Genomic DNA, 13,656 nt, shown 5'->3' with positions numbered 1-13,656 from the left:
CCTCCTGTTTTGGGGTCCCTGTCATTCTGCCTGCCCTGGCCTCCCAGCATCCCAATGCCCCAAACCTCAGCAGAAGCGTCCCCTCACCCTCCTGTCTGCATGGGTTCTGAATTTTGGTGGGTGATTATCACGTCAGTAAGTACGCAAAACGCTGCTCTGTGTCCACAAGCATCCCAAAGAGCCACCCATAGCTTCCTCTCACTCCCAACTCCACAACAAGGTTGGGAAATCCACCAACTTAAAAGGCACCCCCACAACACAGGGCTCTTTGCCCGTCCTTCAAAGCCCAGCCACTCGGCAGATAGTGACAAGTCAGGGGCCACTTGACAGAGTCACTGAAATGCAGTATCCTGTTCGTGTTCCCCAGAGAAAAGTCACAGCACCAAAGGTGGTGCCCAGCTGCTGCCATGCGGGCTCCTGGCTTGGGGACAGTGGGGCGTTGACTGCACCTGCCCCGTGGGTCCCATCAGATGGAAGTCTCTCTCCTTACCATGGATGGCCAGCGGTGGGGGCGGTGAGGCCGGGGCTCTTCAGTGGGGACGGGGCTCGTGTAGTGAACTGTGTCCCAGGCCTTCCTGAGCTGAGTCCAGCATAGTTCTGGCTTACTCTCCACCCTCCAAAGGGGCTGGGTTGCTCTCCCTACATGGGCACCTGCACACCCCTGCTCTGGTCTTATGACCTGCTCTGAGCACCTGCCCTGGCAGACACTGGGGTCTTGGCTCCTCACCCTGACAGGCCCTCACCCACCCTTGAACCTCCTGCTGGAGCAGCCCTTGATTCAGGGCAGAGTAGGCACACTCCCTGGGGACGAGCTGCCCCAGGCTGGGATCTAGGTTTAGAGGCATCCTCTGCTGCTTCTCACAGGTCCGGCTACATTAGTCTCCAAGAGCCGCTGTCACATGCAGGCACGTGGGGACTTTGGAAAAGGCAGAGCACACAGGCAGCAGCCCCAGCACAGAAGTGCCTTCCCTTGCCGCCCCCAAGCAGTGGCCCCCGAACCTCACTCACTGTCACCACCACCTGGCCTGGGATGACATCAAAAGTTGACCTTCCCTCCAATGACTTCCCAAACCCTGACCTTGGAGTGAGTTAAAATCCAAGCATGTGTGTGACTTACTTTGTCATGTCCAACTCTTTGTGACCCCATGGACTGTAGCCCTCCAGGCTCTTCTGTCCATGGGATTCTCCAGGCAAGAATACTGGAGTGGGTTGCCATGCCCTCCTCCAGCGGAGCTTCTCAACTCAGGGACTGAACCCACGTCCCTTCAGGTCTCCTGCATCGGCAGGCAAGTTCTTTACTACTAGTGCCACCTGGAAAGCCCCATGAGTATGAATTAGTTTGATTCTCACCACAGCCCTATGTGGTACAGACTTTAATACCCCCATGTTATAGAAGAGAAAATTGAGGCACGGAAAGCTAAAATAGCTTTCCTAAGGTACCATACGGAGAAGGCAATGGCACCCCACTCCAGTACTCTTGCCTGGAAAATCCCATGGACGGAGGAGCCTGGTAGGCTGCAGTCCATGAGGTCGCTGAGGGTCAAATACGACTGAGCGACTTCACTTTCACTTTTCACTTTCATGCATTGGAGAAGGAAATGGCAACCCACTCCAGTATTCTTGCCTGGAGAATCCCAGGGACAGTGGAGCCTGGTGGGCTGCCGTCTATGGGGTCGCACAGAGTCGGACATGACTGAAGTGACTTAGCAGCAGCAGCAGCAGCAAAGTACCATGACTAACAGGTGGGAGGCCAGAATGTAAACCAAGCAATGGGCTGCTAGCCTAATTCTCCGCTGGAGATGGCAAGCTGGTGAGGTTTAAGAAAGAAAAATAAATGAAGACACACGTCATGCCACGCCTGATCTCAACCATCTGGAATTGTACTATCCCCTTATTTTTGTCTCTATTGTATGACATTTGTATTTATCCTTAAATAAGTTTGGTAAGGTTTCCATGGTTTTGGAATTTATATAAATGTGTCATAATGTGTGTATTCCAAGAATTGCCCCTTCTCCAGCTCCACTTTATTTTTTTTAATTATTTATTTATTTTTGGCTGTGCTGGGTCCTCATTGCTGCGTGGACTCTCTTCTCTAGTTTCGGCAAGCAGGGGCTACTCTCTGGTCTGGTGTGCAGGCTTCTCATTGAGGTGACTTCTCTGGCTGTGGAACACAGGCTGGGTGCCAGAGGACAGGCTCAATAGTTGTGGCGGATGGGCTTAGTTGGTTCATCCGATTATCTGATTTTTTAAAACTTATTCTAATCTGGTTACATGAGGCTTTAATATTGACAGTAGAATCATCAGTATCTCAGTCAGAACAAAATAAATACATGCATGTAAGATACAAATTTAGAGGTGGCAGTAATAGGACGGGATCTCAAAAGCTGGTTTATCTCAAACCAAAGGTCTTTCAACCTGGGCTTTCTCATCTATCAAATGAGAAGATTGGACCATTGCAATCTTTAATAGCTTTTCCTAACTTGGAAAAAATACTTATGTATAAATATGATCACACAAGGATGCATTTATAAATATGAGCACTAATATACGCACCTGTTATTGTATATTGAAATGTCATTTCTTCTCTCTGCAAGGCAAATTGATGAAGAAGAAACTCAAAAGCTCAAGGAATGGCATTCATCCCTTTATGTCAGTGAGGAAAAGCTGTGACTGATGATTCTTCTCATAGCCAAAGCAGCTCTGGTTACTGTCTTTGCACTGCACTGAGCTTCATCTATGAAAATATTCAGTCGCAGGTAAATTATTAGGACAGTTTTACTGTTTTGCCAGTATCTTAGGTGAAAACTGTCTCAATAGCAGTAATTCCTTTCAAAGCTATTTTATGTCCATTGATGACTGTTTTCCCTCAAGAAACAGCCCCTGTAAAAGTCCCTACCTTTATTTCTCTGAAGTGCCTGGATGGCAAATTCAGTGCTGCCCCCTTGAAAGTCTGGGAGCTGACAGGAGAGCCCGTGAGGTGCCCAGAGGTGGGTGTGCCAGTGATGTCTGCCTCCTGGCCATCATTCCCTGTCCCCACCACCCAGAGCTGCTGCCTCCTCCGGTGACAGGTGTTGGAACGCTCCGGCCTGGGGCCATGTCCTGGATCTTATTCTGGGCCATTCCATGGAGGAGAGACGCAGGCAAGGTGTCTCGTCTGTCTCACCGGCACCACTTTCCCCGCCTTGAGCTCCATCTGCTGGTCGTCAGATCTCCACCAAGATGTGGAGGTGCGTTTGAAACAGGGAGGCACTCAGAAACAGGGAAAACGCCAAATTGCCTGGATTCCCCCAGAGGTGGTCCAGTGAGCTCAGCACCCACCTGCCAGGCCTCCTACCCCCTAAGCTGCTCTTGTCCTTGCTCCGACAGGACTCCACCTGCCTGTCCAGCTCTGCCCTGCCTCCCAGGCCTCTCCACACCTCCCTCCCATGAGGGGAGGCTCATCTTTGCTTCTGCTTTGCCATCCTCCTGTCCCCTGGCTGGCCATGTCATGTGCAGCAGACTGCAGGATATGTGGCCCAGCTCACAAATGAGAGGACCCCAGTGTCCATGAGAGCACCCAGTCCAAGCAGTCCTCTCAGGAAGCAAATCAGAATAAAGACATCCTGCTGCCCTCACTAGCTTTTCCCTTTTTCTGGGCCGAACACCTAAAGTCAGCTGGAGAAGAATGAAATTTCCAGTGGCTTTATAATTTGTATGACTACAAAACCCCCGAAGCAACATCTTCCTTATGAACCGGGCTTCTACACAAGCTAACGGAAAGCGTCAAGCTTTCACATACATCCTGTTTTCTTTGGTTGTTCCATCTATGGACTTTTTGATCCTGAAATTGGCTTCATCCTACACCTTCTGGTACAAAGCACAGGATGTCCGCAATTCAATGGAAGAGGCCCAGAGACAGTCCCAGGGGACACACTCCTGACACTCAGCTCCTGGGATAAGGCTGAACTGTAGAAGGCACCTGGGGTTAGAGCTGGGCCAGTGAAGGGGGATCTGGGACCTGCCAGGCATGGGGTCGTCTTACTCAGGGTTCACCCTCAGCCAGTGAGTCGTGTGATGATGAAGCCCACACACTGCTGGGCTTCCCCTCCCTATCCCAGGATGACTTTCTCCAAGTCTCAAGTTCCTCCAATAAGTTTGGGGTTTTCTCTGCCTCTGGTCAACCACCATATGAAAGTGCTTCACCAGGGGTAAAGGTCACAGCGCTCAGCAGGTGTTTTCCAAGTTCTTTGCAGAGTCAGTTGTTTTGTGTCAGGGGAATGGGCCTCTGTTCAGCACAGAGGTAAGAAGGCCTCTCACCACTCAGCTCACACTCCAACCACTGGACACCTGTGTGCTCGAAGCAGAATTTTTAAAATTCACAAACTATGATCCTTGCAATTCAGAATCTGCCATCTGGGAGACCAGGAAGAGGCTCCAGTTCTTTGCCAAAAAGAGAATGGGGACTGCGAAGTAAGACAATGCCGCCTATTAGACCATGGCGACACAGTGCACGAGAGACAATCAGGCCTTTCAGATGAGCTGACTGACGGGCAAATCAGTGATTGCATCGGCCGCCCGTGTTCCCTGACTGGTCGCTGGAGCTGTTGCGGAGGATGGTGGACAAGCTGACCTTATTCTGCGGTGAGTGGTATCACTAAGAACAAAATACCCAGAGAAGGGCTAGGGCAGGCCCACGAAGGCACCCGCACCAGGAGGGTTTCTTAGAAGCGTATCCGGCTCCTTCGCACTCTCCCCAGCAGGCAAGTTTGTGAATAGGTGACTGAAGCACTGTGGAAAATCCTCCATACAACGGAATCATTTACGAAACAGTATAAAATTACCAAAGCCTATGGATTTTCAAGTTCCACCCAGAAACACAGCTGTGACGTGTCCCCCTTTCAGTTCCTGGTGAGCTCACTGATGTTATGTATAGCAAGAAGGCCCACTTTGCATGGGGCTTCATGAAGCCGGTGGCCCAGGCTGGTGGTCCAGCTCATATTCCAAGAGGCAGGCACTTCTGAATGTGGGCAGGCCTCTCAGAACAAGTCCTCAAGCGTCAGAGTCACGAAACTCGTGGAGATCCACGTGTTCTTTCCTGGCTGGTCCAGACACCTGGGCCCCCGAGTCCCTCTGGAAAGGCTGCCTAGGTGGCCACCCCAATGCTCCCCCACCCCCCTGAAATGCTGACGAAGTCCCAGAGCAGCAGATTCATCCTGCACTGCCCTGCCCATGTGAGTGTGGGGTCCACTTGTCACGACAGTCTGCTGTCCGCAAAGACCTGCAGCAGGTTTAATCTGGGCCAGGCCTGAATCCTGCTGCAGGCTCTGCTCCCACAGCCTCCAAGCTCATTGGATTTCTCTCTGATGACACTGGCTCATTCTCTGTGTAAACAATGCTCCAAGGCACAAGCAGGCAGGAAGTAAACAATTTAACCTTTAGAGTGCATAGATAACCAATGGGAATTTGCTATATGATTCAGGGGGAACTCTTGAGAAATCTGTATGCAGGTCAGGAAGCAACAGTTAGAACTGGACATGGAACAACAGACTGGTTCCAAATAGGAAAAGGAGTACGTCAAGGCTGTATATTGTCACCCTGCTTATTTAATTTATACGCAGAGTACATCATGAGAAACGCTGGACTGGAAGAAACACAAGCTGGAATCAAGATTGCTGGGAGAAATATCAATCACCTCAGATATGCAGATGACACCACCCTTATGGCAGAAAGTGAAGAGGAACTAAAAAGCCTCTTGATGAAAGTGAAAGTGGAGAGTGAAAAAGTTGGATTAAAGCTCAACATTCAGAAAACGAAGATCATGGCATCTGGTCTCATCACTTCATGGGAAATGGGGAAACAGTGGAAACAGTGTCAGACTTTATTTTTGGGGGCTCCAAGATCACTGCAGATGGTGACTGCAGCCATGAAATTAAAAGACGCTTACTCCTTGGAAGAAAAGTTATGACCAACCTAGAGAGCATATTCAAAAGCAGAGACATTACTTTGCCAACTAAGGTCCGTCTAGTGAAGGCTACGGTTTTTCCAGTAGTCATATACGGATGTGAGAGTTGGACTGTGAAGAAAGCTGAGCGCCGAAGAATTGATGCTTTTGAACTGTGGTGTTGGAGAAGACTCTTGAGAGTCCTTTGGACTGCAAGGAGATCCAACCAGTCCATTCTGAAAGCGATCAGCCCTGGGATTTCTTTGGAAGGAATGATGCTAAAGCTGAAACTCCAGTACTTTGGCGAAGAGTTGACTCATTGGAAAAGACCCTGATGCTGGGAGGGATTGGGGGCAGGAGGAGAAGGGGACAACAGAGGATGAGATGGCTGGATGGCATCACTGACTCGATGAACGTGAGTCTGAGTGAATTCCGGGAGTTGGTGATGGACAGGGAGGCCTGGCGTGCTGTGATTCATGGGGTCGCAAAGAGTCGGACATGACTGAGTGACTGAACTGAACTGAACTCAGGGAATCAAACAGGGGCTCTGTGACAATCTAGAAGGGTGGGATGGGGAGGGATGTGGGAGAGAGGTTGGGAAGGGAGGGGACATGGGTGCATCTATGGCTGATTCTTCTTGATGTATGACAGAAAACCACAAAATTCTGTAAAACAATTATTCTTCAATTAAAAAAATAAATAAAGTGGAAAAAATAAATGTCCCTGGGCCAGGGAGGTCAAGGGATATTTTGACTGGACACAGAACAAACAAGGAGCCTGAGGTCCAGACAGGATCCCAGGGTCCTTGCAGAAATTCTGAACTTGTCACTCACACTTCTCCAACCAGGATTCCCCTGTTGATGACCTGGAGACCAGGCCTGACAAACTGATGGGGACTCACTTGGCAAGGCAGGTCACACCACTGCCACCGTCCTCTGGGAGGCTGCTAGGGAGCCCTCACAGACCAAGATGGGGAGACAGGGCTGGACTCTCCCTCTCACTCGAGACTTACAGCCTCGTGACCTCAGGAAGGTCCCAAATGCTTCCCTGCTCCTCCCTCACACCCAAGAAACGCTCAGCTAAGTTGACGTCCACCAACTGTACAGTGTCTTCACTCTTTTATTTCTAAAGTCTCAGATTTTACCCCCAACTGACTTTTAGAATGATTCTGATCCATCTTATGACCTTCGGGCTATTATTATTTAATTATATCCCATATAATACCATTCATAACTACTGTGAAAAAAGTGAAAGTCACTCAGTCATATCTGACTCTTTGCTACCCCATGGACTGTAGCCTGCCAGGCTCCTCTGTCCATGAATTCTCCAGGCAAGAATCCTGGAGTGGGTTACCATGCCCTCCTCCAGACATAAGGACATGTAGCATTCATAAGGACTGTAGCTACTGTTTATTAAATACTGCACATTGAGTACAGAGCTTCACCTATATCAAGTTATTTGGTTCAATAACATGGGTATTATTACCAATAATCCCTTTTCACAGGGAGGTTAAGTAACTCACCCAGATGCCCATCTAGAGTAGGGTAGGTTTTGAACCCAGACTCTAACTCTTGAGGCCACATTCCCACTCAACCCCTTCTCTGCTGAACACAAGCTACTAAAAGGCACTAGACTGGGAATCATTTTATTAAAATAAACAAGAGAGAAAGAAGGAACATTTTAACTAAGCCCCATGTAACACAGAAAACCAACCAAACTGATCCACGGACCACAACCTTGTCTAACTCAATGAAACTATGAGCCATGCAGTGTAGGGCCAGGGGCAATAAACGACAGAAACAGTATGGACCCAACAGAAACAGAAGATATTATGAAGAGGTGTAAAGAATACACAGAAGAACTGTACAAAAAAGATCTTAATGACCCAGATAACCACGATGCTGTCATTACTCACCTAGAGCCAGACATCCAGGACTGTGAAGTCAAGTGAGCCTTAGGAAGCATCACTATGAACAAAGCTAGTGGAGGTGATGGAATTCCAGGTGACCTATTTCAAATCCTAAAAGATGATGCTGTGAAAGTACTGCACTCAATATGCCAGCAAATTTGGAAAACCCAGCAGTGGCCACAGGACTGGAAAAGGTCAGTTTTCATTCCAATCCCAAAGAAAGGCAATGCCAAAGAATGCTCAAACTACTGCACAATTGCACTCATCTCACACACTAGTAAAGTAATGCTCAAAATTCTCCAAGTGAGGCTTCAACAGTAAGTGAACTGAGAATTTCCAGATGTTCAAACTGGATTTAAAAACGGCAGAGGAACCAGAGATCAAATTGCTAACATCTGTTGGATCACAGAAAAAGCAAGAGAGTTCCAGAAAAACACCCACTTCTGCTTTGCTGACTATGCCAAAGCCTTTGACTGTGTGAATCACAATAAACTGTGAAAACTTCTGAAAGAGATGAAAATACCAGACCAGCTGACCTGCCTCCTGAGAAATCTTTATGCAGGTCAAGAAGCAACAGTTAGAACCAGACATGGAGCAACTGACTGGTTCCAAATTGGGGAAGGAGTACATCAAGGCTGTATATTGTCACCCTGTTTATTTAACTTGTATGCAGAGAGCATCATGCAAAATGCCAGGCTGGATTAAGCACAAGGTGGAATCAACACTGCCAGGAGAAACATCAAGAACCTCAGATATGCAGATGACAACACTCTCAGGGCAGAAAGCGAAGGGGAACTAAACAGCCCTGATGAAAGTGAAAGGGTAAAAGCGATGGCTTAAAATTCAACATTCATAAAACTAAAATCATGGCATCTGGTCCCACCACTTCATGGCAAACAGATGGGGAAACAATGGAAATAGTGACAGACTTTATTTTCTTGGGCTCCAAAATCACTGCAGATGGTGACTGCAGCCATGAAATTAAAAGACACTTGCTCCTTGGAAGAAAAGCTATGACCAACCTAGACAGCATATTCAAAAGCAGAGACATTACAAAGGTCCGACAAAGGTCCATAATTTCAAAGCTATGGTTTTTTAAGTAGTCATGTATGAATGCGAGAATTGGACCATAAAGAAAGCTGAGCGCCAAAGAATTGATGCTTTTGAACTGTGATGTTGGAGAAGAGTCTTGGGAGTCCCTTGGACTGCAAGGAGATCAGACCAATCAATCCTAAAGGAAATCAGTCCTGAATATTCATTGGAAGGACTGATGCTGAAGTTGAAGCTCCAATACAATGGCCACTTGACTCATAGAACTGACTCATTGGAAAAGATCCTGATGCTGGGAAAGATTGAAGGCAGGAGGAGGAGGGGACAACAGAGGATGAGATGGTTGGAATGCATCACTAACTCAATATACATGAGTTTGAGCAAGCTCTGGGAGTTGGTGATAGCCCAGCGTGTTTCAGTCCATGGGATTGTGAAGAGTCAGACATGACTGAACAACTGAACTGAACTTAAAGCCCTATGTAATAAATAATAATTCAGTTCACTTTAACTTCCTTCTTACTACACATTAACTCAAAATTACTCTAAAGGAAAGAAAATGCCTTTTCCACAAAACGACAGCCAATGGGATTTCATGTTAAATATCTGGAAACCCAAGAACAGCATTTATGTGCTGGTCATGCATGGCCACACAGAGACTGGGCTCACCACCAATGCCCCTGTGGCTGCCAGTCAGAGCAGAAGCCCATGACTAGACAGCCTGCCCTCTCATACCATTTAGGACAGAACCATTTTCTGGACAGACCAATATGCAGGTCTTTAGAAATAGGAAACCCACAAGCTTCTTTGCATGTCTTAATGGGGACTCCGGTGAAACTAAATATAAGGGCTCTCCATTTTTCAACCAGCTTTTGGCCATAATCTGTTCTTGTGTTGGCAATAAGCCCTATTATTGTTTATAATGAGGGAACAACTCAGCTATCATAAATGTGCACTTCCTTCTTTCTCCAAAGGTTTTCCACGTACCTCACCAGCAGCACTCAGGAAACCATAAGAGAGAATTTATTGCTTAACAACTACCCACCACCATTTCTGATTCCTGTATCCCACCTTCAGGTCAGCAAGTCTTGGTGCTTGAGAACTACACTCTCTAGGTAGGTTTACAAAAACGTCAACTCTACAATCACAAAATCAAACAACCAACCAAGTAAAACCCAAGGCTATGAGAACAGTTATTAACTCCCTGTCTCCTTGTGTTTGGTCAAGAACCATATAAATGATGGTGCTGAATGTTTCGTGTGTGTGTGTGTGTGTGTGTGTGTGTGTGCCCAGTCTCTTTGCAGCCTCATGGACTACAGCCTGCCAGGCTCCTCTGTCCATGGAATTTTCCAGCCAAGAACACTGGAGCAAGTTGCCAAGCCCTGCTCTAGGAGATCTTCCCAACCTAGGAATCAAACCCACATCTCTTTAGTCTCCTGCATTTGAAGCAGGATTCTTTACCACTACCACCACCCAGGAAGCCCTGGATGTTTCATAACTCACCTAAATTCAGCACAGAGGAACCAAACTGGCCAGGTGTCCAGGGAAGACCCTGGTCCTCAGGGAGGGGCAAAGCATGGCACCTCTGCTTCTACCAAGGCATCCCTGGCCTTCAAGGCTCTGGAATGGAGCCCAACTTGTAGATCACGTTTATATTCACACACCTTGTACACATGTATGCTCCAGGAAGCACACATAAAGTTCAGCTGCTGTTTCTCCCAACCTCACAAACCCACCCAGGGTGGAAGTGAGTCACCAGGGAGTGGGGAGCAGCAGCCTGGCAGCTGACACTCTGGATTCCAGCCCCCTTACTCAATCTGCCCCTCGGATTCCTAAGCAGAAGCCCAGGATTCCAAGAACCACCCTGCTCATTTTAAAACGCTGACTGCTCAGTCTGCCCGGCCCAAAGCAGGAGGCCCTGCTTCTCACTGTCTCACCTACAGGGTGAATTTAAAACAAAGCAAAACAAGAATGATTCACAAGGATTCGGATGTGGCTGTCTCACAGGAAACACGCGCACCTGGCCTCATGGCCCTACCTTCCACTTTCAACAGAAGTCCGGAAACCTCATGAAGCTTCCCCATTCTGAGGAAAGCTTCCAGGGGGAAGACACTACACAAGGAAGCCAGCCAGTTTCCCTCAAGATGGTCTTTCTAAATATCTATATGCTATTTCTATCCCAGTGAAGTCTCCCAATTATGCTTAAATAGACATCAAAGTAATAATCATGGGTAAAAAGGAACTCCATTCATCAGATGCATGTTAGTGACGTCTCCAGGGTAAAATTAGGCTATAGAAAGGTTCTCTCATTTTCTGGGCCCAGGTGTCCGTCGGATTTGGTCTGGAGCCTTGTGGCACTCAGGCTCGGCATCCGATGTGCACAGGGCAGGGTCTGCGGAGGGCGGCCCGGTCCGCTCAGAGAGGCCGCAGCATCCGGACCTAGCAGCTTGGCATCCTCTGTTCGCGCTTAGCAACAGCTACCGCTTAGCTACCGCGCCGGGCGGGCAGCCAAGCACGGCGCCGCCGCCGAGGTTACCCGCGAGCGTTGACCGGTAGTAACCCCGGCGAGGGCGGCGGCGGCGGCGGCGGCAGGTGGCCTTTGCGCATGCGCAGCGGAGCGCCCCTGCCCAGCCCGCACCTAGGCGCGTGCTTGAGGGGTCAGCCAGTGCCCTTCTCTTCCAACCATTCAGAATATAGGGTTCCCGAAGTGCACGAAAACCACCAGGCAGCCTCCGCCGGACCCTCAACCATATGACTGAAAGCAGGTGTGTCCCCGCCGCTTGGCAAGGACAGTGCAAACGTCACCCTGGGCCCCAGGCCTGCAGAATCAGCATCCGCCCCGGCGGAAAAGACAAGGGTTTTTACTCCACTTTAAAAGCCGGGCAAGAGCCCTGTTGGCGGGCCGGCCAGGGCCTCGCTTTCCCCAGAGCCGCCCTGGGCGAGGGCACCGGGGGAGAAGTGTGGAATAGGGAGAAGGGGTTGCGGGGGTTGGGATTGGCCCCAGTGATTCGCTCCTTGGAGACAAGCCAGTCTGGTCGCCCTGGGAAGGAAGGGCAAGGTGAAGGACAGGTGGCCCGAGAACCCCATCCTGGAGGGCACAGGATCGACGGAGTCCTTAGGGTGGTGAACACAGCCGCCCACGGCCCAGCCCATGAAGGAACTCTGGGGGTCTCTTTCCCAGGAGGTGGGGAGGCTTTCTGTGGCACCTTTGCTGCCACCGGGTCTGGGGTTGTGTTTGTCATGGGCAAAGAAAGGTGAGAAAAACAGCTGATCTTACGTGGACCTGCGAAATGACAGAGGGAGGAGGGGTCTCAGTGGAGCTCGGAGCTGGTGGAGAGGCTGGTGATTAGTAAGATTTGCGGTCTAGGCCTGAATCTGACATCTGCCTCCTTCTAAGCCTCCTTTTCTTCCTGGTTAGGTCCACACTGACAATGATGCCCTGTGGCTTCCCCATGCGCACTTAACAGAGACAATATGCTAAAGCAAACAGCATTTTTTTAAAAAATAAACACTTCACCCCCAAAAGTGGGAGGGAAGAAACAACTGAGAAATCCCATTAAACTCCTGCTAAAAAGTTCACTTTCAAGATAGGCAGAGGAGATATCAAGCCGAGGGACTTTTTGTCTGAGCACAGCAGCTTGTCTGATGACCGTAAAAGAAACAGACAGAATGACTCGGGCTGTTTTTCAGTTTATCCCCACCCTTATCAGTTCACCACCGACAGCATTCCGGGAGGGGCTCCTGCTCACTGCCCTGCCCCCAGGAGTGCCACTGCGCTACCTTCTCCCAGAGCAGGGCTCCAGCTTCACCTCCTCTACCAGCCACATGCTTTTCATTCCCTCCTTTCCAGAAAGCCCTGGAGCTTAAGGCACCTGGTTTGTACATAGGCTTTTTTCCTCCCAGTTTGTGAGCTCATTTCAAGACCAAGATAATGCACATTTCTTCAGAGTTTCGAAAAGCAGAACTTGGATCAACAAATGAACATTACTCGAGTTGAGATTTCAGCTCCACAGACAGAATTCTAAGAATGAGAGTTGTGCAAACATGGACCTGGTCAAGCCGGGAGGTACCAGGCCTTGGTTGCTGTCAGGATGGAGCAAGAAAGATTGCTCCATGGGTGAGAGGTCAGAGGAGGGAGCTCCCAGGCTCCTTTGGGCTCCAAGATTCAGGCTCTAAATATAGGACTCCACTGGACATAATTGCAGTCTTGAAGTCAAGCACAAAGAAGACTAACAACAGACACGGCTGACGAAAAGTAAAACTAAGGGCTGTGGGTCAGGTCAAGTCACGGCAGGCACACCCGCCTCCATCCTAGTCTCTGAAAACGCCTCCTGATGCCTTTTTGCAAATTATGGGCAAAACCACCCAATATTAGAGATACTTTATTCAAAGGTAAGTTTTCTATAGAGGGTTTGGAACTCCATCAGTGAAGGTTTTATAGAGGATGTACCGCCATCCTAAAAGCTCCTCGTTTTGTTCAGGTCAGTCTTTCCAAATGTTTTTCATCTGACCCACGTGGTTGTCTTTGTTCCTTAAATAAGCAATTCTGCTGGTTCTAGAACTGAACTCAAAACAAGCAGGTGTGTGGTTACTAAACATTTTATTCTACCAGTTTATACACAAAAGAAATGGTTTCATGTTCAGCAGAATGTCACCTTCGGTTATATCTTGGCCTTGATGGATTCAGTTCTGGTTTATACAAGAAGATGTTAGTTCCAGCATATGAAGTTTTAATGAGCATACTTGGGGGTGTTAAAGGAAGGCAGGAGGGTACCTACCC

General features: G+C 48.8%; 1 protein-coding gene and 1 long non-coding RNA gene across 3 annotated transcripts in view; both read right to left on the bottom strand.

The window, feature by feature from the left end:
* Positions 1-13,656, bottom strand: part of ABCG1 (ATP binding cassette subfamily G member 1) — a 66,587-nt gene that overhangs the window by 39,102 nt on the left and 13,829 nt on the right. The gene's annotated exons all lie outside the window — the stretch shown is intronic.
* Positions 2,024-2,734, bottom strand: LOC138420822 (uncharacterized). Its single transcript, XR_011249401.1, has 2 exons — positions 2,554-2,734; positions 2,024-2,175 (listed from the first exon to the last, which is right to left on the bottom strand). It is a non-coding gene; the product is annotated as an uncharacterized lncRNA (long non-coding RNA).

The sequence above is a fragment of the Ovis canadensis genome, chromosome 1 (assembly GCF_042477335.2).
Source record: "Ovis canadensis isolate MfBH-ARS-UI-01 breed Bighorn chromosome 1, ARS-UI_OviCan_v2, whole genome shotgun sequence".
NCBI lineage: Eukaryota > Metazoa > Chordata > Mammalia > Artiodactyla > Bovidae > Ovis > Ovis canadensis.
This window is presented reverse-complemented; position numbering and strand designations above follow the sequence as displayed.